General features: G+C 40.1%; 1 protein-coding gene across 4 annotated transcripts in view; it reads left to right on the top strand.

Annotated features, from left to right (window-relative positions):
- Positions 1-22,658, top strand: part of rols (zinc-RING finger and ankyrin repeat domain-containing protein rolling pebbles) — a 428,429-nt gene that overhangs the window by 148,057 nt on the left and 257,714 nt on the right. The window lies entirely within an intron of this gene.

The following is a 22,658-nucleotide window of genomic DNA, read 5'->3' as shown; positions in this document are numbered from 1 at the left end:
GATTGGTGAAACATATTACATCTTGTGCTGAACGGTGCAAGATCAATTTGATACTTCAGCCTTCTATCCCTATAAATAATCTTTTATATTAATAGAACTGAAACAGTCATTGCACAAATTTTCCAGTATTATCCCGTGCCAAGGTGGCATTTTCTACATCATGTATCTGATTGAGAAAGATATGTACTCCCTGCTGACCGGATGCTTAGAGAAAACACATATCTACTCTCATGGTGTCATTCAGTTGTCATCCTTTTCGAAATCAGGGAGAGACTCTTCCTTACCAAACAATTATAGACTACTCTCCCTCGCCAGCTGCCTAAGCAAGATAGGCCTGACGTAGCCGAGTGGTCTTGAGCGAAAGCGCAATAACACACGCTCTTTGAGCGGACTGGGATTCAAGCCTGTTACTACTAAATATGGTTAACGTTTGTACTGATGATCTATTGTAAACTCCAACGACGTGGTGGTCGTGCCGTGCCGGAGTGTAAACAAGAACATTTTTGTTATTATTATTATCTTGGAATGATGATACATCGTAGACTTACGTTGATCTTAGAAACACAAAATATCTTGATTGAACGTCATCAAGGCTTTCGAAAGAGCTGATCCACTTTAGATATGCATATAAAAGAAGGAGCTAACATGTTAAACACATTTCTCAAGAGACAGCATTTGATAATGTTATTGAAAAAGCCTTCGCTATTACATCATTTTTGTATTACATACAAAAATGATCTTCATAATTTGGGCATAAGAAGTTACTTGCCACAAATGATTCAAAATTTTCTTAATATCAGGTCTTTGCAGGTTCGCTATCAGACTTCATGTTCAAGAAGGTCTAACACAAGGATCGGTTCTCAGTGTGACATTATTTGCAACCAGAATAAACAGCATGACCCTAGTCATCCGCAGTACTCTTGAAGCATACATGTATGCAGTTGATCTCAGCAGTTATTGTTGCTCTCAAAACATGGGTACCATAGAAAGATAGCTCCAACGGGCGAAAAATAAATTAGAAACTTGGACTGTGCAAAACGGATACCCAAAAGCTAAACAAAAACCTACAGTTATTCACTTCAGCAAACGACGTGCACCACATCTTGACCCAGAATTAGAAATTCGAATAAATAATAATTTAATCCCAGTTTCTAATTCTATCAGTTTTCTTGGCTTTATAATGGATAATGAACTCAACTTTTAGGCTCATGTAACACGTCTCGGAATAATTGCCTACAGAAATTAAATATTATTCGCATCGGTATCATCCACTTCATGGGTGCTGATACAGATTCACTTTTACATCTCGACAAGACACCGAGTGCCAAGCGAGTGACTATAACGATTTCTGAGTGATTTCCAAGCGATTTTCTTAAAAGAGTGGCTGATAATTATAGTGTTATTGTTAATTTATTTTTCGGTGTTATTTAATTTTGCTCTTCTAAAGTAAAGAAGTTAGCGTACCTAACAGAAAGAAAAGACACCTCTCTTCTTGTACATAGAACTAACAAATAACCTTATTTTATCGCTTGGTCACTGATGGCACCGCTCCTGCCTCCACGTGGCGGGGCTGGAAACCTGGGAAAAAAAAGCCACCCTCCCAGAGCAACGATGGATAAAAATAAACAGTCCTCGTGTGGATCATTTGATCTAGATCATGACGACACAAATATATCCCATGCTAAGAGACAAAAAAAAAAAAAAAAACGGATAATAGCACTCCTCTCCTTTTAATAATACACTCCTCCACAGACCAACCATTGAGTAAGCTGTCCTCATTTTTGTTACAGAAATGTCTCTAAAATGTGGCTGGCCCTCCAAAAATGGTTCGGCGATTAAGATCCAGAGATTTATTAGTTGAAATGACCGAACATAGTCATGCTGAGAGACTATTGAAAGTATCTAAGTCCGATTCCATTCGTCACTTTCTACTATTGGCGTTCTGGGTCAGCTCCCTTGTCTGGCCCACTATTACTCCCCTTCCCTGGTGGGGGAGGGAGACGATTTGCCATCTCCTTAACCCCCACCACCCTTCTCTTCTTTCTGGTGGGGCATGGGCATGCCCCACTGCAAGCTGGAGCTACCTTCCCTATCGGCTCCTTTTCTGACTATATCCTCCCAATCTTCAGCCTCCCTTCCCACACAATCCAAATTTAACCATCAAAATAAATTTCGCCCAAAACTCTCGGCTTCTCATTCTAGCGCCTTCACTACGCGAACTGTATGCATATGCATTTTTGTATGTCGCATATGTGCATTTTTTTTTTTTTTTATATAGGTCCTAGCCACTGAAATCTAAGGAAATTAGGTGGCAGGACCTGCCAGAGTAAATAATTATAATACTGGTGTACCTGGTCTGCCTCCACGGGGCTAAAGTGGGGAAACGTTGGGCCTCAGTAGGGGTCCAGCGGCTAAATGACCAGATGAACAACGGTACACGACACTACACATGTACAATATCCATACACTTTTAAATCTCTGGCATTTCCAGCAAACTGGCACACCCATCACAATGTAAACAACGCGGAGATGGGGGAAACCCCTGGTGCCGTATGACCCTAAATACACTTTACACTCGTCACTTTCTAGAACATATGTACAAGAAGAGGGAGTTCCCCAGGGTTCAGTGCTGAGCGCCACACTTTTTTCCATCAAGATCGATTCTATAACCAAGTGTATACCTAAAACGGTTGATGCATACCTGTATGCTGACGATCTTGCCATTTCATGTCATTCTCAAAATATGCGATACTTGTTCAGAGACAACTACAAGGCACCATTAATAGAATAGTCTCTTGGGCAAAAAAACAATTATTACAGAATTTCTAAATCTAAAACAACTGCAGTACACTTCTGTCATAAAAGAACATTACATCCAGAGAATATTACATCCAAGGTTAAGGTTAGTTATACAATAAGAAGTTATACAATAAGAGGTTAGTTACACAATAAGACTAACCTTCAGTTAGTCTTATTGTATTCCATTTCAACCAAGTACTTGTTTTCTTGGTATAATACTTGATAAAAAACTAAACTTCCTAGAACATATAAAACATATTCGTTCCAGCTGTCTTAAGAAACTAAACATTCTCAGAGTAATATGTCATGGGGTGCAGATCATTAAATGTCGCTACATTTATACCGCTCATTAATTAGATCCCGTTTAGACTATGTATCTCCTGCATACGCCTCAGCCAGGCCAAATGTACTGAAATAGCTTGATCCCATACATCATAGTGCACTACGAGTTGCACGGGGGGGGGCTTTCGTACATCTCCAATTTTAAGTCTATATACGGAAGCCCATGAACCGCCGCTAGACCTTCGACGACAAATTCTTCTCCTAAATTGTGCCGCTAAAATCAGCATCCTTCCACATCACCCCATATGGCAATATCTCTTCAGAACAAAATGGGAAAACCTCTTTCTAAACCACGTCTCAACAAACCATCTGGCTCAGGCTTGAAGCTCTAAACACAAGCTGGGAACTCAACATGAATAACATATTGCAGGATACTAGCATGGAAATACCCAATATATATTGACAGATATTTTCAGAAATGAGGGAAGAATAATCTTCCAGATACTCACATTAGACAATTACATCTGGCCCACTCCAATCAGTTTAGAAGTTATGTGCAGCTATATACATCTAAACATTTATTATATAATCTAATCTATAATCTAAACTTTATCTAAACATTTATTATATAATCTAATCTATAATCTAAACTTCATCTAAACATTTATTATATAATCTAATCTATAATCTAAACTTCATATAAACATTTATTATATAATTTTACATACAATTCAGGAAACATCCTAAATGTTCTCTTAAACACCTCTACCTCAATTTTGTCCAGACCCATTCTTTGCACAGTCTAGTGCGTTATTAACCACCAAAATCAGAAAAGGCTCATCCTGTTCATTCGAATTATATCTAGCATTTTCTGAGATCATTTGTCTTTGCATGATATGTGATATGCCTGATCATCATTATCCGGGAAGAGTTCCACCGAGATCCCATTCACAGAATCTTTCCAAGTCAATATTTCATTATCATCACATCCTATTGTATAAAATATTTTTCCTAAGTGCTTTTTATTATTTAAAATTTTAAGTACTGAATTTGAAGGGTCACTTGAACCTTGCTCTCCCACATACTCCTTCCATTTAATTATCTTAGTTTTGCAGACAACACGAACGAAGTCACGCCTTAAACTACTATATATAAATCCGAATCACCAAATCTTCTTAATCTTTGAAATTAATGCCTCTTCTTAAACATTTCTTTTCTTTTCCAACCTAATTCTTCAGTCCACCAAAACAGTCTTCTTAACAGATCTCATAGTGGTATATTTTTCTTGTTTATTTCCTTCCAGTGGTTCTGTGCTTTAAGTATTAAGTAAGAGCACAGAAAGGAAAACAACCTTTCTTCATTTAGTATATATATTTATTACTAACTAACAACTATTACCAACAACTAACTTCTACAACCGCTTGGTCACTGGTGGCACCTTATTTTATTAAAAAAAAAAAAATAATAATAACTGGTGGCATCGCTCCTGCCTCCACGTGGCAGGGCTGGTAACCTGGGAGAAAAAAAGTCACTCTCCCAGGGCTAAAAGGAGCAACGATGGACTTAAATAATTTTCTCCCCTTAGAGCGATCAAGGTCAGACATATCTAATGAAAATGACGCCAATCAACCTAAACAGCTTCAGTGAAAAGCAGTGTCCTAACCTACTGAACCTTTTGGTGACACACTCTCTGTCCACTCAGCCTGTGGGCAAGTTATCACCATTTATGATAAAAAAAAATATTTGTAAACTATCGCTAGATCACCCAAAATGGTGAAGCCACTACAATTCGGAGACCTCCTAATAGAAACAGTCAACTCTAAACATTCTTAGTGGCTATTAAAGACAAAGACATTTGGTTGGCTCCAAGTCTCTGTTACTCCCCACATCACCTTAAATTCATCGAAAGGAGTGATTACAGATTGGGATCTATTTGGAGGAATTAGTTCAGGAACTGAGTAATCAGTGCGAGGTGCATAATGATTAAAAAAGATGGAAATCTCGTCCCAACTCATTCCATCATTTTAACTTTCAGCACTCCTGATTTGCTATCCACAGTAAAAGCTGGCTATTTAAACTGCCGAATCCTCTTCGTTGTTTTAAATGCCAGAAATATGGCCACTCCCAGCAGGCATGCAGAGGTGACGCAATCGTCCTGTATGTGGATCGAAGGATCATACACAAGCATATTGCTCAGCCAGAACTCCTGTTTGTCCCATCTGCAAAGGAAGCCTTTTTGTCCCTGCCTTTTATAAATCATGCGATATGTGGAAAACCGGAAAGAAAATTCAAAAGTACAAAATTGAAGATAAAGTGACATATCCTGAGGCACGCAGACAAATTATGTTAACCATGCCTAGTCTGCCTTATGCATCTCGCACCCGAAGCTATCTTTCAAATCCGGTTTAAACTGATATATTAATACCACCGAACAGCTCTCTGGCGAACTGGATTAAAAATACTATATTAGCTTCCAGAAAAGATTCTCCTATAACTAAAACCATCGAAGCAACTAACACTCCAATTAGTATCCCAACTGATACTCTAACCGCATTACATGACAGCAAAAAATCAGAAACTACCAAAGACAGTAAGAAAATCGAATCGCCAACCAACAGTCGGGAAGTAGATGTACACTCCGATTATGTGAACCTATATTAGAGCTTCATAATTGGGAATGACACTATGGAAACTGGACACCCCTCCTTCCCAAAAATAGAACTTAAAAATTGTCCAGCACGCAAAAAGCAGTCTGATGAATCGTCCTCAGCCAAACCTAAAACCTAAATAATGCATAACATCAAACAATGGAACTGCAGAGGACTAAGCAGTCATTCGGATGATATAAGAGATTTATTAGCTCAATTCAATCCCATAGGTGTATGCCTCCAGGAGACATTCTTGTCACCCAAAATTTTGCCATATTTCTCAAATTATACGATCATACATTCCGAATGGACAAGTTAAGAACCCAGAGTCTTCAGCACGTGGAGGAGGAGCCATTCTTGTAAATTCTAATGTACCTTCCAGAACAGTCCAATTAAGAACCAATCTAGATGCTGTGGCTGCTCGCATTGCAGTGGGTATTTCAGTTACCCTTGTTTCCATTTATATTCCGCCATCTCTACCAATTCCGCATTCAGAACTTGACCACCTCATTACTCAACTCCCAACTCCAATTTGTCTTTCGGTGACTTTAATGGACACTTCATTATGGAGGTCCACTACAATGGATAGCAAAGGCAAACTGATAGAGGAATTTATAAAAAACAATGATTTTAATTTACTTAATACTGCAATTGACTTGTGTTCATCTTAATTTACTCTACTTCTGCAATTGACTTGTGTTCACCACCCATCTTTCCAATTACGACGTGGTCGGTATTATCCAATCCCTTTAACAGCGATCACTTTCCGAGCATTTGTTCAATACAAACAGTGGTAACTCAAAATCCTGATCAACAATCCAATTGGAAGTTTAATAAAGCGAACTTGGGTGACTATTCTTTCAAAATACTTTTACATAGAATTTATGTTCAACAGAAACCAATTGATGATGTAACCACTTACATAACTGACCAGATTCTGACTGCGGCTAATGCTTGCAAGTTGCTTGGGTAAAATTTTCGAAAAGATGGTTCATAGTTGTCTCACTTACATCCTGGATCTGGATCCATTCCATTGCAAAATCCAAAACATATCACACCCATCGAAATCACTGGTGGAATACAGAGTGATTTATTGCCAAACAGGAGAAAAATCGTGCTTGGAATAATTTCCCCATGTATCCTACCACCAGTAACTTAATTGCTTATAAGAGACTTAAAGCAAAAGCAAGATAAATTAGACGTAAAGCGAAACGTGACTCGTGAATTGCCTTTGCCTCAACCATAACAAGAGACACGGACATACGGCTCATCTGGAGAAGGATAGAAGCTCTAAATATCAAATTTGTGCGACTTCGTTCTCCGATACTGCATTGGGAAGGGAAAGACTTATTTACCCCTGAAGAAGTTGCTAATGCATTAGCAGAATCGTTCTCCACAATCTCTGCTTCTGCTTCCTATGCATCCTCTTTCCAAAACATTAAAGCAAGTGCAGAACGGCATAAAATCAACTTCTTCACGTGCTGCTCCTTCCCCATACAACCAACCCTTTACATTCACATAACTCAGTGAATCATTAAATAGATCATCCAGTAGTGTCGCAGGCCAGGATGGTATTCATTACATTATGCTGAATCATTTACTTGAAGAGGATTTGAGTACCATGTTAATGTACTGAAATACTGTTAATGTATTTGAGTACCATGTTTGAGTACTGAATTATCTGAAAAAAGGAGAGAAACATTTTGTTTAAGAAGAAAGTTCCAGGCTGTAAGAAGAAACGGAGATTTAGATTTGTGTGAGATGTATAAAAATATGTATAAAGCTTGTCGTAAAGAATATGTTACAGCTATCTGTAAAGCTAAACAGAATAAGTGGAGGGAATATGTGAGCAAACAAGGATCTAGGGATCCATGGAATTCCATTTTTAAATTATTAACTAATAAAAGAAGCCTATCGGAAATAATGAGTACTATCGGCAATGAAAATAGTCAAACATTAACTTGGGAAGAATCAGTGAACAGGATATTGGACGATCTCTTTCCAGATGAAAATGAAGAAGTCAATGATTTAGAAATAGATGGTCAGAATTTTATCGTGACACCAGAAGAACAGTTTACATTAGAAGAACTGACAACGGCCATGGGCCAGGCGAAGGATGGTAGATCGCCGGGCCTAGACAAAATAGAAGTATTGGTGATGAAAAGATCTTTTCAAATGGCTCCAGAGTTATACTTAAATCTGTATAATCGATGTTTAGAAGAGGGTGCCTTTCCGGATGAGTGGAAGAGAGCACAGATAAAATTACTTATAAAAGGGATAGATCGTATGCTTAACGAAACTGGTACATATCGTCCAATCGCTCTCCGCTCCGTTTTGGGTAAGATATATGAAAGATTATGTATGAACCGTCTTATGATGAGATATGAAACAAGAAATATGTTATCACAAAACCAATATGGTTTTAAGAAAGACTCATCAACTGAAGATGCGGTATATAGATTGCTTCAAGCGGTGGAGGACAGTGAGGAACGATATTGTTTAGGTATATTTATTGATTTTAAAGGTGCTTTCGACCACTTATGCTGGGATGGCATCATGTCTAGAATTAAAGATGTATGTAAGACAAAATTATATAAAGTGTTTAGAAACTACTTTTCCAATAGGGAAGTAGTAGTTAAAACTAGATATACAGAGATAATTAGGAAAGTTGTTAAAGGATGTCCACAAGGCTCGGTGATAGGCCCCTTTGCGTGGAACATGGTCTTTGATGAATATTTAAATGAAGAAATGGCTGGAGTCACAAAAATAGCTTATGCTGACGACTTGGTAATGATGGTTCAAGGAAATTCCAGATCTTCCATAGAAAGTAAAGCAGAAGAAGCTTTGACTACATTGGAAATATGGACAAAGAAACATAAATTGCAGGTTTCAAAGGAAAAGACGGTTCAGATGTTGCTTAAGGGAAGACTAAGCATGAATAGAGCTCCTACTGTACGGCTGATGGGGAGTGCCGTTCGATATGCACGAGTAACGAAATATCTTGGTTTAATGATTGAAGAACGTTTGTTCTTTACAGAACACGTTAAGTATTTAAAAGTCAAAATTAAAACCTTATATGCCAAGCTCCGGAGGGTGATTAGAAGAGATTGGGGCATAAAAGGTAGAGGCCTCAATCTGTTATACGATTGTTTGTTTTCACCTATAATGTGTTATGCTGCCGGGGCTTGGGTTCATAGGATTGGGAATAAGATTATTCAAAAACACCTAGTACAAGCACAAAGATTTGCATTACTAGGGATTACTCGGGCATGTCGGACGGTGTCCACAGAAGCCTTGCAGGTAATATCAGGTAGGTTGCCAGTCCAGTATGTAGTGTTAATAGCTGGAGTAGGATATCTTACTAAACGGAATATTAGGAAGACGATAGTAAGAATAAGAACTTGTCCAGAACCAGATAAAATTTATACAAGAGCAGATGTTAAAAGTGAAAAGAATAGAGTTTTAGAAGAAGTTAAAATAAGATGGCAAATAGAATGGGAAACATCTGAAAAAGGACGACAGACCTTTATGTTTTTGCCGAAAATAAATATAATTGATACTAAAAGAAAGACTTGGCAACAGTTTGGTCTTTGTTCTATGTTTCTGTTAACTGGACATGGATTGGCATTGAGACTCTTTCAGCTTGGACTTAAAGAAAATGGGTTATGTAAATGTGGAGAGCTTGAGACATCTGAGCATGTTATGCTTGACTGCAATTATTATGTTGACTTCAGAACGGAATTGGAACTATCAATTGGCTATCTGGAGAAGGAGAGACTCCATGTCATGTTCACTGATAAAAGACTATTTACTTATTTTAATAAGTACGTTTCGGAAGTATTTAAAAGGAGATTTAGATTGCTGGGTAGTAGAGGCACGCCTCCAAGTGGCAGGGATGTCAACTCATCCAATTAGGATCAATGATAGAAAATCAAAGTTGATTCTCCTTGCATGAGGCTAAGTGGCCAGATAGGAATTATTTGTTTGGTTATTATTATTTATTTATTTATACTAACAAAATTGAATTCTAAAAGTTAGGAAAAATCCCATTCTCTGATTTTACCGCGGATAGGCCACGGCCTAGGGAGCGGATTTGGCGAATGGAGGTTAAAATGGTAAATCTCTGCTTCTGCTTCCTATGCATCCTCTTTCCAAAACATTAAAGCAAGTGCAGAACGGCATAAAATCAACTTCTTCACGTGCTGCTCCTTCCCCATACAACCAACCCTTTACATTCACATAACTCAGTGAATCATTAAATAGATCATCCAGTAGTGTCGCAGGCCAGGATGGTATTCATTACATTATGCTGAATCATTTACTTGAAGAGGATTTGAGTACCATGTTAATCTTTTATAATCGGATATTCTCCGAAAATGCCAATCCTTCTTCCTTGTGCCATTCATTATTGCCATACAAAAACCAGGCAAAGATCCTTTCTTTGTTCAAAATTATAGGCTCATATCTCTCACAAGTTGCTTGGGTAAAATTTTCGAAAGGATGGTTCATAGTTGGCTCACTTACATCCCGGAGTCAGAAAATCTGCTGCCAGACCATCAGTACGGCTTTCGAAAAACCATATCATCTTTAGACGTGCTCATCAAAGCTTAATCTCACATCCGCAATGCCTTTGTCAGGAGACAACATCTAGTTATGGTCAACTTCGACCTTGAAAAGTCATTTGACACTACCTGGCATAACGGTATTCTTATGGATATTTACCCTCTGGGACTTAGGGGCCATTTGCCTGAATTCAAAATTTCTTGCAATTGCGTTCTTTTCAGGTCCTATATAAAAACATACTCTCTGCTTCTCCCATTAAGGGAGAAGAAGTCCCGCAGGGCTCGATACTTAGTCCAGCACTATTTGCAATCCGAGTTAGCAGCATGACAGAAGATATCCCAAAAACTGTTGAAAGCAGACGACCTTACCATCCCTGTCAGTCTCCAAGTATCAATACCATCGAACGGCAGATCCGACTTGCCATAAACAAAATAGAATCCTGGACTTTGCAGAACGGTTATCGACTCTCAGAAAAGAAATGTACTGCCACTCCCTTCTGCATGCGACGAGTTCTCCATCCTGATCCTGACTTGCAAATAAATAATACTCCAATCCCACTTGTAACTATCGTTGAATTTCTTCGACTGTAGTAGACAGCAAGCTGAACTTCCAAGTTCACATTACTCACTTAAGAACTACATGTCTAAAGCATTTGAACATACTTCGATCAGTCTCGTCCATGTCTTTGGGGGCTGATCGGTATACTTTAATGCAACTTTACAGAACTTTAATCCGATCAAGCTTAGATTATGATTTTCCAGTATATGACTCTTCCAGAAGCACTATTTTACAACGTCTAAATGTGATCCAGCAGAGTGTTCTGAGGACTGCTTTGGGTGCTTTCAGGACTTCTCCAATCCAAAGTCTTTATATTGAAGCGCGTGATCCTCCACTACACCTTCGTAGGAAAACATTACTACTACAGTACAATACGCTGCTAAGATCCAGAGTCTTCCATCACGCCCCAGTTGGGAGTATCTTTATAATACTTGGTGGGTTTTTTCTATGTGAGCAAGCCAAATGAAAATATACCTGCTTCATTCAGGATTAAAGAGGTTGTTCAGAGTTGGAATATCGATTTTAGTGATATTTTTCAGGACCAACTGCTCCTGTTCCACCTTGGACGTACATTTCTGCCTCTTACGATGTAAACTTTCTCCAGAGGAAAAAGAATGTCATACCTCCCTGCGATATCAGGAAGCTGCACTCAGCTCACTTACTCTGAACTCCCATACCTATAAAATATATACTGATCGATCGAAAACTGCCAGTACGCTAGGTGCTGACGCAGTCATTCATTCACTTACTGTTACAGTATCAATATCGTGGTGGATCTCCTGCTGGGTGTTCAATCGGTTTTTGCTGGATCCCTGGCCATTCTAGCATTCCAGGAAATGAAAGTGCTGATCTTGCCGCTAAACAACCCCAATTATCTCTCCCACAACGTCCTCAGGTTCTTCACACTGAATATAAACCCATCATTCGCAAAGCATGCTTCGATAATTGGTCACATATCCGAAAAAGTAACAGCAACAATAAACTATACCAAATAAAAGTAGATCCAAAGCTGTGGCTCTCTGGTTTAAGACGAAAGGAAGTGGAATTGGCAAGACTCAGAATTGGACACACTCATAGCACTCATCTCTCTCTCCCTATTATTGGGAGAAAACCCACCACAGTGTTCATCCTGTCAGACGCAACATACGGAACGTCATTTTTTGGTTGTTGTCCCTTACAATCAACCATCCGATCAAAGACTTTTCAATCACTCTCCATGTTGAATATATTAAGAAATCTTTATTGCAATAATAATGATAATAATGATACAATTCGATAGATTGCAATGTTGCCCTTCACGGCTACCAGGCCAGGGGTTAACAGTAATAATACAATATAAATAGGGAACATTGATATATAAAACATAGGAAATGCATATGCGGAAGTACAATTCCAAACTACAAGTATCATACAGTTATTTACAATACAATATATAAAGAAGATATGGGCGGAAACGGATAATTTCATATACATATAGTAGTATGAACAGAAGTAGTTAGTCCATCATTACTAACTGTCATACTGAAGAGTTAGTATACCGTCTTCACATCAGGTGGTGTTGATGGCTTGCAGCATTAAGACGAGCTTCGAGGAGGGACAGGGAAGGGACAGGGAAGTACAATTCAAGGATGCGACATCTGTATTCCCTGTCAGAAGCGAACTTGTTAAGGTCAGCATCCAAGGACTGGGCACACGAAAGTAGCTGAAAAGGCAGAAACCTATCTGATAGGTGGAGACGGCTGTGATGTGGGCATAGAGTTGGAGTCGCTCTGAGGGAAGACTGAGGGATTCTCCATGAGCACAGGTCCCAGAATGATGGTGCCGAAATCTCGCCAACCATCATTTTGATAGTCGTGGTAAGACGTTTCACCCTAATCAGTGTGGGGAGCCTGTGAATTTGAATTAAGCTGGCCATTTCAGTTGTCCTGAGCTGTGGAGGCAGTTTGTGTTTGCTTATGGCCCATTTTAAGAGCCAATACTCAGCAGAAAAAAGTGGCCTGATTGTGCTAGTTGCAGCTGATGCCCATATCTCTGCAGCATATAAAAGCGGAGAGTATACAGTGGTTTTTATATATTTTCTAGTAGTTGTGACTTCATTTATATAATGTAGATGCTGTTTGGCAATCCATCGGAGTCGAGCTGCCAGGGTGAGGAGCTTGTCTATATGGTAACTGAAGCAGAGCTTAGGATCAAACACAACCCCGAGATCAGTATGCTTATTGACGATGGGAATTGGAGAATTACACAGAATGGGCTGAATATAAGAAGGTGTTTTCTTTAAAGAGAATATCATAAATTCAGATTTCTCTGGGTTTATTTTTAATCCGAACTGGTTGAGGTAGTTTTCAATTTCCGTCAGTGTATTATTAATTGATCCTGTTATCATGAGAAGATCATCGTATGGAGAAATCGGTGTGAGGAGCTTTATATCATCTGCATAACATAAGATATCATACCTGGACTCAACAAGTGGAGAGATAAGTGCTGTGAACAAGAGCCCAGATAAGACACCACCCTGTGGCACGCCTGAAGAGATACTTCGCTCATATATGTGCCCATGGACAATAAGCTGGATTATTGGCGTGACGTGAGGAACTGTAGAGTGTCTCCCTTGATCTGGTAGTGGTCTGAAAGTAGCTTCAGCATTGCAGGAACGTTTATAGAGTCTAAAGCTGCTTCAAGGTCTACATAGGTGACTGCAAGCTCTGCTTGGGATTCAAATGCAGAGAGGATAGAGCTGGTGGTGGCTAAGAGGTTAGTCACAGTGGATCTATGAGGAAGGGAGTAATGGATTTGAGGAGGCTGATGTGGAAGAAGTTGTTTAGTTAGAACGGGGAGAAGTACCTTCTCAAGGAGCTTTAGAAGACTTGAGGCGTTGGAGATTGACCGGTAATGCTTAAGAAGTGAAGGAGATTGAGTTTTGGGGACAGGCTTCACAAGGTAGATATTCCACTGATATATCACCTGATTTATCTAATTTCTTTTGAAATGAAGCAAATATTGAAGAAATTTGATTGTATTTAAAATATATTGGTTTATACAGGAGCATATTATTTAACATCTATAACTATATGTTGCATATAAATAAACAATGAACAGACACAATTTGGCCTCAGTAGCCCTTGCGTCGTTAAGGTCAATACCAACAACAACAACGACGTCTGAATTTATTCAAACTGTCAGCCTCAACTACCTGCGAGGCAAATTCTACCAGCCATCAGCGACTTCCTGTCTAAAAGAAAATTTCCTACAATCTAATCTAAAACTCACGATTTGTAATTTGAAATTATGACCCTTACTTCTGGAATTCTTTAGAACATATAGCCTTAATTGTAATGTGGCTCCTGCTTTTCCTCCCAACTCCACGTCAAGCAATGTGATGAATACAAAACTCTGTAAAGGCCAGACTTATGTAGGTTAGTGAGTGTTCGTGTTGATCATCTGGCCTCTTAGCCTAAAGGCCTATGTTTTCACGCAAAAGCCTCTAGTTTACCGTCCAGCGCCACGAGGAGGCGTGTCGAGTAGTAGGCAGTGTAAAGCACTTCCGGGGGGAAATCCTGTGGCAATCAAGGCTACAGACAGGGAGAGCCCAGTTAATTAAAAAAAAAAAAAAAAAGTTAGAAGATGGTATTGGGACGATAGGAAGTGGGAGGTGGAAGGGAAAGCAGTAGAAAGAAAGGGGGAAGTAGTGGAGGCACCCGCCTAGGTAAAAGGGGGCAGCGGGTTCCCCGGATCACGATGCCCATCCTGCTCTGCGGGTATGATATGATGGTTGGCAGTGGGGGAACCCAGCAGGCGAATTGGGGGTAGGTGCCACCCACACTGGGGGAAAGGAGATGAGGAGTGAGAGAACAAGCAACCTAGGCGGTAGCAATGAAAGAACATAGGGAAAGAGTCCCTATTTTTTTTTTTTTTTTTATGTAAACCCCAAACACGAGAGGTATTAGAACCTATAGTACTTGGTACCATGCTTGGTTTGGAGGTTGAGAAGACGAAAGAAGATATTTGTTGACATTCGACTTGAACTTCTGTAGATTGTAATTTTCAGGAAATACGTATGAACGAAGGTTGTTCCAGCAAACGACAGTTGAATGAATAAACGAAGAAGATGAAAAGTTGGTTCTGTCAGTTTGAAGTTGGACAATAAATGGATGTTGGCTGGTGGCTGCATATGTTCGGACTGTTTTGAAAGAGAGAGTGGGAATTATAGAAGCCAATTCAGATGAACAGTGCCCATGGAAGTATCTGTAGAAGAGGCATGCAGCAGAAATAGTACGTCTATGAGACAGCAAGTGGAGAGACTCTGTTAGAGATGAATCATTAATAACCTAACTACCCTATTCTGAACATAATCAAGAAGCCTGAGAGACGTTTTGGTGGCACCACCCCAGATGTGGGAACAATATTCCATGGTAGGGCGGATTTGCGATTTATACAGAGTGAGCAGCTGTTTGGAAGAAAAGTAACGCCGAGAGCGAAAGAGCAAACCAAGTTTTTTAAATGCAAAGGAAGCAATATTTGTAATGTGCTTGTGCGAAGAGAGATTAGAAGTCACGGTAATCCCCAAAAGATATATATATCATTTCGACTTTAAATTGGAGTGTCACCAAAGATAAGCATCGGAGCAGAAGAATCTTTTTTGCGAGATATAAGAGAAGGCTGAGTTTTAGAAGGATTGAAATCAACTAAGTTGTCTTTGCCCCACTGGAGAATTACCTGAAGATCGGCATTTAAAGAATTGGTAGCAGATTTTCGAGAAGTTGAAGCTGATTGAGCAGGACAAGGTTTCTCAAAATGGAAAGTAGAATGCAGTGTGCTATCATCGGCAAAACTATGGATAGGATTTCCAGTCAATGGAAGAAGGTCATTAATATACAAGAAGAAAAGAGTGGGGGAAAGAACTGAACCGTGGGGGACACCGGCATTAGTGGAGAAGTTAGAAGACAGAGAGCCATCTACCATCACTCTCAGTGAGCGATCAGAGAGAAAACTGGATAACCAATTACAAAAAAAACAGTTCGGAAACCATAAGATGGAAGCTTGTTTAGAAGACCTTTATGCCAAAGACGATCGAAAGCCTTTGAGATGTCAAGAGAAACTGCTTGTGTTTCACCGAACCTTTCACTGAATTAGTCCATAAATGGATAACATAAGCCAGAATATCACCAGTGGATCGACACTGACGGAATCCATACTGGCGACCGTTGATCAGACGGAAGGTTTCTAGTTAGTTTAAGAGTTGGCGGTTAATTGATTTCTCCATTACTTTAGAAAGAGTAGAAGTAATTGCAATGGGACGATAATTGGATGGGAGGGATTTGTCACCCTTTTTAGGAACTGGCTCGATATGAGCAAATTTCCAAGCAGAAGGAAAAACACCTTTGGAATAAGAAAATGAAAAAAGGCGGCAAAGAATAGAAGTTCAGGAGCACAGGTTTTGAGAAAAAGTGGAGAAATATCATCGGAACCTGGAGCTTTCTTAGCATCAAGATTCGTCAAAATCCTTTTGACGGAAGACCACAGGAGGCATTGAATGGAGCGTGTTGGGAATGGTGGGAGGTGTTTTACCGATATCATTAATAGATGAGTTGGAAGAAAAATGGGATGCTAGGAAGTCAGCTTTATCCTTGGCTGAAGTGACAACAGAACCATTTGGATTTGACACAGGTGGGAGCAGAGATGGGCTAAAGTTGCGGCCAATAGTTTTGGCAAGAGACCAGAATGCTCGGCCACCATTAGGGCAAGAAGCAAGTTTTGTACTCTTAGCCCATTCAAACTCTAGTTTTGGCTGATTAATAACTGCTTTACAATTGTTGCGAGCTTTGGTGTTGGCAGAAAATGAAACTGAAGAATTAGAAACAAGTCAATTACGATATAGAATGGTCTTCTCTTGAACAGCCTTAGCATATTTATTGGAAAACCAGGGTTTAGATAAAGAACGAGATTTTAAAGTGGAGTGTGTGATAAAGGAATCCATTCCTGCAAGAATAATTATTTCACTGACACGATCTGAGCAAACGTTGACAACAGAAGTTTTGAAGCAGTAATCCGACCAAGGAAAAGAAGAAAAGAAATCTCGCAGGTCATCCCATTTTGTATTCTTGTAATGGCAAACAATACGAGGTTAGGAACAGCCATGAGTTAAGGGCTCCATTGGAGAAGAGACAATCACCAAGTTGTGATTTGAGGTTCCTAAAGGACCTCTCACTTCGACCGTGTACTTAGAAGGGTCGTTTGTGAGAAAAAGATCAAACGTGTTGGCTGTATGGTTAGGATTGTCCGGTATTCTGGTAGGTAAATGAACAATCTGTGCAAGTTCATTAGTAATTGCAAAAGCCTCTGTATCTCGACCAGCTGGGTCGGTGTGACTAGAAACGGAAGCCAAGCTGGAGTTGTGAACATTAAAATCACCAAGGAAAATTACCTCACTGTTGGGAAAGTTGGACTGGGGAAAGTCAAGTTGCAAAGAGAGGAAGCCAAAGAGCTCCAAGTGATTACTGGGGTTGAGAGAACGGTAGAGACAATAGATGGATTTGACAATGAGGTAGAGAGATTTTAAGCCCGAGAAGATCGAAAAGAAGAGATTCCAAGTTGCCAAGTCTCTGACAGGGAATATCGTAACGGAAATATGCAAAAGTACCACATTGAGGCGAAAGGAATCATACAGCGAATAGTTTGGGCAACTGAGATGAGCAGTAGTTGAATCAACGGATAACTGAGATTCTGTCAGAAAAAGTACATGGGATTTGGCAGCCTGCAAGTGGAAACGGACATCGTTGAGATTAGAATTGAGACCACGTATATTTGTGAAATGATTTCGGAAGTGTTTGGAAGGTTTAGATCTTTTCGCAGATAACCTTAGTCTATTAGTTTGACAATTCATGGTGTATTCAATAGTAAGAAAAAGTGAGTGGGACATGCTGTATGAAGTAATGAAATTTTTGGATATGGCGTACACATGGTAAGAATATACCCAGATCCTTGACATAACGTGGTCTCGACAATGCCCCCCGCATGCACACTAATCCCACTCCCTGCAGTCTCCATCTGGCAGAGTAGAGGTAGCAAGATTATACACTAGCTGATCCGGAAGCCTTCTAGAGAGTTACCAATAGGTAACTCTCTAGAAGCGCGTTGCTTTCATTGTGGTGAACCAGTTCACTTGGAAATGCCCGAGATTTAAAGGTGTATGGGAGTTGTTCATGTGTAGTGTTCTGTACCGTTGTTCATCTGGTCATTTAACCGTTGGACCCCTGCTGAGATCCAACGTTGTCCCACTTACGGCCCGTGGAGGCAGACCAAGAACCCAGTAGCTGTAGACTCACTCTGGCAGGTCCTGCCGCCTGATTTCCTGGGATTTCGGTGGATATGACCTAAAAATAAGTAAATAATAAATCAATAAAATAAAAAGTAAAAATTAAATAAAATAAAAAGTAAAAATTAAATAAAATAAAAAGTAAAAATTAAATAAAATAAAAGAAATAAATAAAAAAAAAATCTGCGCTATCATAGGGGTAATATCGCTTAGGTTTGCTAGGCCGAGTTTTCGGCGTAAGGTAATTTTATCATGTTAAGGTTTTTATGTGCGGGGATTTCGTTATGATGAAGGTAGAGAGGGGTGGGAGACCGAAGATTGGGGGGTGAAGGCTGAAATATAGGGCCAATAGAGTAGATAGCACCAGTTTTCAGTGGGGAATACCCATGCCCCACCAGAGTAAAAGTTTGGGGGTGGAGGAGAGGGAACATAAAACGTTCACCCCCAAGGAAGTGGGAATAATAGGTGAAGAGGGCTAGGATGTCCTCTTCAGATCGCCATCAGGCTGTTTGCAGCCATGCTACATTTAGTCTGTTCTCTACTCTCTGTGCTGCATTCTGTTCTGTTTTGTCACACATGGGGCGAGCCCCATCCTTGCTTTTCTTTTCCGTGTGATCAGCACTCTTCTTGTACAAGGACTGGTCTCCTGCAGGTTTCAGTTTTCTGTCACATTTGGCGGCGATTTTTGTCAATCTCTATGTACGTTGCTGTTGATAGCTATTAGTGCTTTTCTCCTGGTGAATAGGTCTTGCGCATACTGGGAGAGCGACCTATATTCATTCTCAGTGTCCAGCAAGTGGTGCTCCAGTCCTTGTGGGAGGTATCTCAACCTTGTTATTAGTAGCCCTCTGAGGTCTTCATAGTGTTGACAATCATAGACTGTGTGGCTCCAGCTTTCGCTGTCCCCACATATGCAGTTAGGGTTCTCAACGAGTCCGAAGCCAAACAGCTTCTCTTTATACGTCCGTGTCCGATTAATAGTGTTGTCATATGGGAAGTACCAGGTCGACTGCTTTGGGTATATTTTCCAGAGTTCTGGTAGAAATCTTTTTGATACTTCGCCTTTTGTTTTTTCTGTCCACCTTCTCTGCCAAAGGTCTAGTAGGTGGGTCTGTAGCCTAATTTTTTCGGTTTTTAGGTTGCCCGCAGGGCCACTCCCAGTGTATCCTTGGTGGGTAGCGGCCACTCCCAAAAACAGTAGCCCCGCCCGAACAGCTTCCAGGTCCAGAGGGAGCGCTCCAGCAAGTACCTGCAATGCTGGGGTACTTACCCTGCTGCAAGCACGCATTGTTGATAGTAGTATGGTACTTTGGGGCATTTCTAACGTTCTTTTGTTGACTACCACTGTCGTTTTTGGATACTACACCGCTGCTGAGTAGGTGATTCCTGGCAGGAAGGTTGTTTTATAGTTAAGCATCAGTGCTTTTTTCTTGAGTCCCCAATCTTTCCTTGTGATTCTGGTTACTAGTCTGGAGTATCCTCTGATTTTTCTTATGTATTTGAGATGCGGCTGTAACATCAGGTTTTTATCTAGGATAACGCCCAGATATTTCAGTTGGCTCACAAATTTGATGGTTACATTGTTGATTTTAATTTGCGGGGTTCGTCGTAGTTGTAGAGTCCCCTTTAGGGGGATCGACGAGGTCTTGTCTGACGATATTTTCAGCTGGTTCTATGATGCCCATTTCTACAGTGCCTGATTTGCCAGCGTCTCCAATTTGGCCCTGAAGTCCGCCTCTACCATCAATGTCAAGTCGTCCGCGAAAGCGTGCGCTCCCACAGAACCCAGGTCTGTCGTCAGGAAATCATCAAGGACCATTGTCCACAGGAGCGGCCCCAGAACCGATCCCTGCGGACATCCTCTGTACACCTCTCTTGTTATTTTTTGATCATTGATTTCCACTCTTCTTTGCATTAAATAGCTTTCAATTACTTTGTACAGGTTAAGAGGCACTTTAGCCTTCCTTAACCTTGCCAGGACGCTTGGCCACCAAAGTGAATCAAACGCCCCAGCAAAGTCAACAGAGTTGAGTAGCAGATACTTTCGTACACAGTCCTGGAATATCCTTAGCAAGTTTCCCAGTGCGTCCACAGTTGAGGATCCTGGTCTGAAGCCATACTGGTTTCCGGCTTGTAGGCCTGCTGCTTCATAGTGTTTTATAACTCTCGCATGGAGTAATCTTTCAAACAATTTGCTTGCCACTGGGAGCAGTGCGATGGGTCGATTTGAATACGGATATTCTGGATTTTTGGTAGGATTTTTCAGTATTAGTTTTAAATTTGCAGTTTTCCATGCAGTTGGGAAAAGTCCTGTTTCGAAGCATCTATTGTATAATGTGAGGAGTAGGTGAGGCTTGTATTCCACGGTTTTCTTGAGTATTTCAGGCTGAGCCGTTAATCCGAGGGCGTGTGTCAGCATCTAACTAGCCAGTGTCAGCAGCCCACACCACAGGTGAGTAGCCACGGCATGGTGTCAGCTTTAATGGGCAGGAGGCCTGGGCAATCTGCTCATCTTCCTATCCAGATGGGGGGGGGGAACACATTTGCTGTTTCATTCATAACCACGTTTCTTTCTTAGGTTTTCTGTTATGTTTTTTTTTTTTTCCCCACTTACTCATTTTTTTTCACACACTGAGGGGATGCAATAGTGTGTAACATATTTTAATATACTAATACATAATATTTAAGCTAAATAAGTAAGAATATTAAACTAGGGTTAGTGTTTTTTTTTTTTTTTTTTTGTTAGCTGTTAGCGAAGCAGCTTTTGTGGCCATAATGCACCTCCCAAAGTTTTTGCATTTTACTCTGATCCAAGCCCGAGGTGGGATTCGAACCCGCGACCTTTGGTTTGTCAGGCAAGCACTTTACCCACCTGGGTAGCCCGGTCGGCTAGGGTTAGTGTATACTTAACTGTAACATTTATGGTTTGTGTTCTTTCTCTCACGAAATTATGCTCTCATTTATTCTTCTGGCTTTCATTTCATTTGTTCAATTCTTGCTTTCTGCATTGCATTCTCTGGGCACCTCAACTTATTATTATTCTTCAGTTAGGGTGCAGGCCCAGCTGCAAGTTTCGCAGGCCAGGGGAGCATACAGTGAGTGCATTTATGTTGTTAGTAAATATTTGTTAATACTGTATACATGATCTAATGTGAATTATTAAGTAAGTATTCATTCGGCCAATTACATCCGCTCTTTCACTCATTCCCGTTTACCACAACACTCATTCACACTCTCTCTTTCCCTCATACCGGGTCACTCTCTTTCACCGGGACTAACATTTATTCTTTTTTTCCATATTTCCAATGTACTCTTTCACTCAGTGTCTAGCCCATCCATTCTATATTTTCATCCTCTTTCATTCATTCTCCTCATTCATTCTTCTTTCATTCTACATTGCATCCCCTTGCTACTAGCTTACTAATATTTTTCGGCTAGTCTGCTTCCCTAGCTGCCTGTACATCTTCCTACCTTCTATGGTTATTTATTTGGTATGGTGCCCCCAGGTTCCTACATATAGCACGGTATTCCTCGGTGGGAGGGGATCCAAGTCAATCCGATTTTGTCATATCAGGTTTCTGTCTGGGCGCTGAATACAGCTAAACCTGACAGTTTTTAAAGTCATCATCTGGGCGTGGTGGGAGAGAAGGGCAATTTTAACTATTGATTATTTTTTAATTGCGATCAGAACATCCCTTTTTCATAGTTTGTATATAGAAGCACATGAAGCTTCTCTACTTCTTCGGAGGAAATAAATTCTATTTAGTTTTAATAATAAAACTAAATAAGAAATCCTATTTTTTCCTAAATAAGAAATTCTATTTAGTTTTAAATATAATCATTTTAGCTTTGGCAGGACTAATAATTAGTTTATGAATTTTGAATGGTCCATCTGAATAAATACTTTAACATGAGATTTGCGGCCGCGTGTGCCAATCGTTTCAGTGGCCAAGCGACCTAGGACTTCCTAGAGCGGTTTTTTTAGAGCGACTGCGATTTTCCTTGTTTTATATCTCTTTATAAACCCTTCTGTTAATTAGCTCTACTTTTAAAAAGTATTAAAAGGGAGCTAGTAAAGGAAAGTACCTTTTTCTTTACTCTTTATTAGTATACTAACCGAACTAACTAGCTCCTACGTTTGACCACAAGTGGCACTGCTCCTGCTTCCCCATAGCGTGTGCGGTAACCTGGTTTGAAAAGCTAATCCCCCAAGGCGAAAAGAATCTGAAATGGAGAAAGAATCATATCCTGCATTAGGGCCTACGAGTTCAAATACCACAGATTGCTATAACTCTGATCAAGATAATGTTCAACACCGGCGCTTGAAAAAAGACAATCACCAACCAGATATCCAATCAGCTAGTGAGCAAACTCTCTCCATTTATAATACAGATTCCTAGAAAATGTTGTCGGATCACCTAAAATGGTCAAAAATTACAGTCAGGTGATTTAAAGGTTGAAACGACACAGTCTAAATATTCAGCATTGTTCCT

Source organism: Mastigoproctus giganteus, chromosome 3, assembly GCF_048544385.1.
Source record: "Mastigoproctus giganteus isolate SK-2022 chromosome 3, ASM4854438v1, whole genome shotgun sequence".
Taxonomy (NCBI): Eukaryota; Metazoa; Arthropoda; class Arachnida; order Uropygi; family Thelyphonidae; genus Mastigoproctus; species Mastigoproctus giganteus.
Note: the sequence above shows the minus strand (reverse complement) of the source record. Positions and strands in the feature narration are given on the sequence as shown.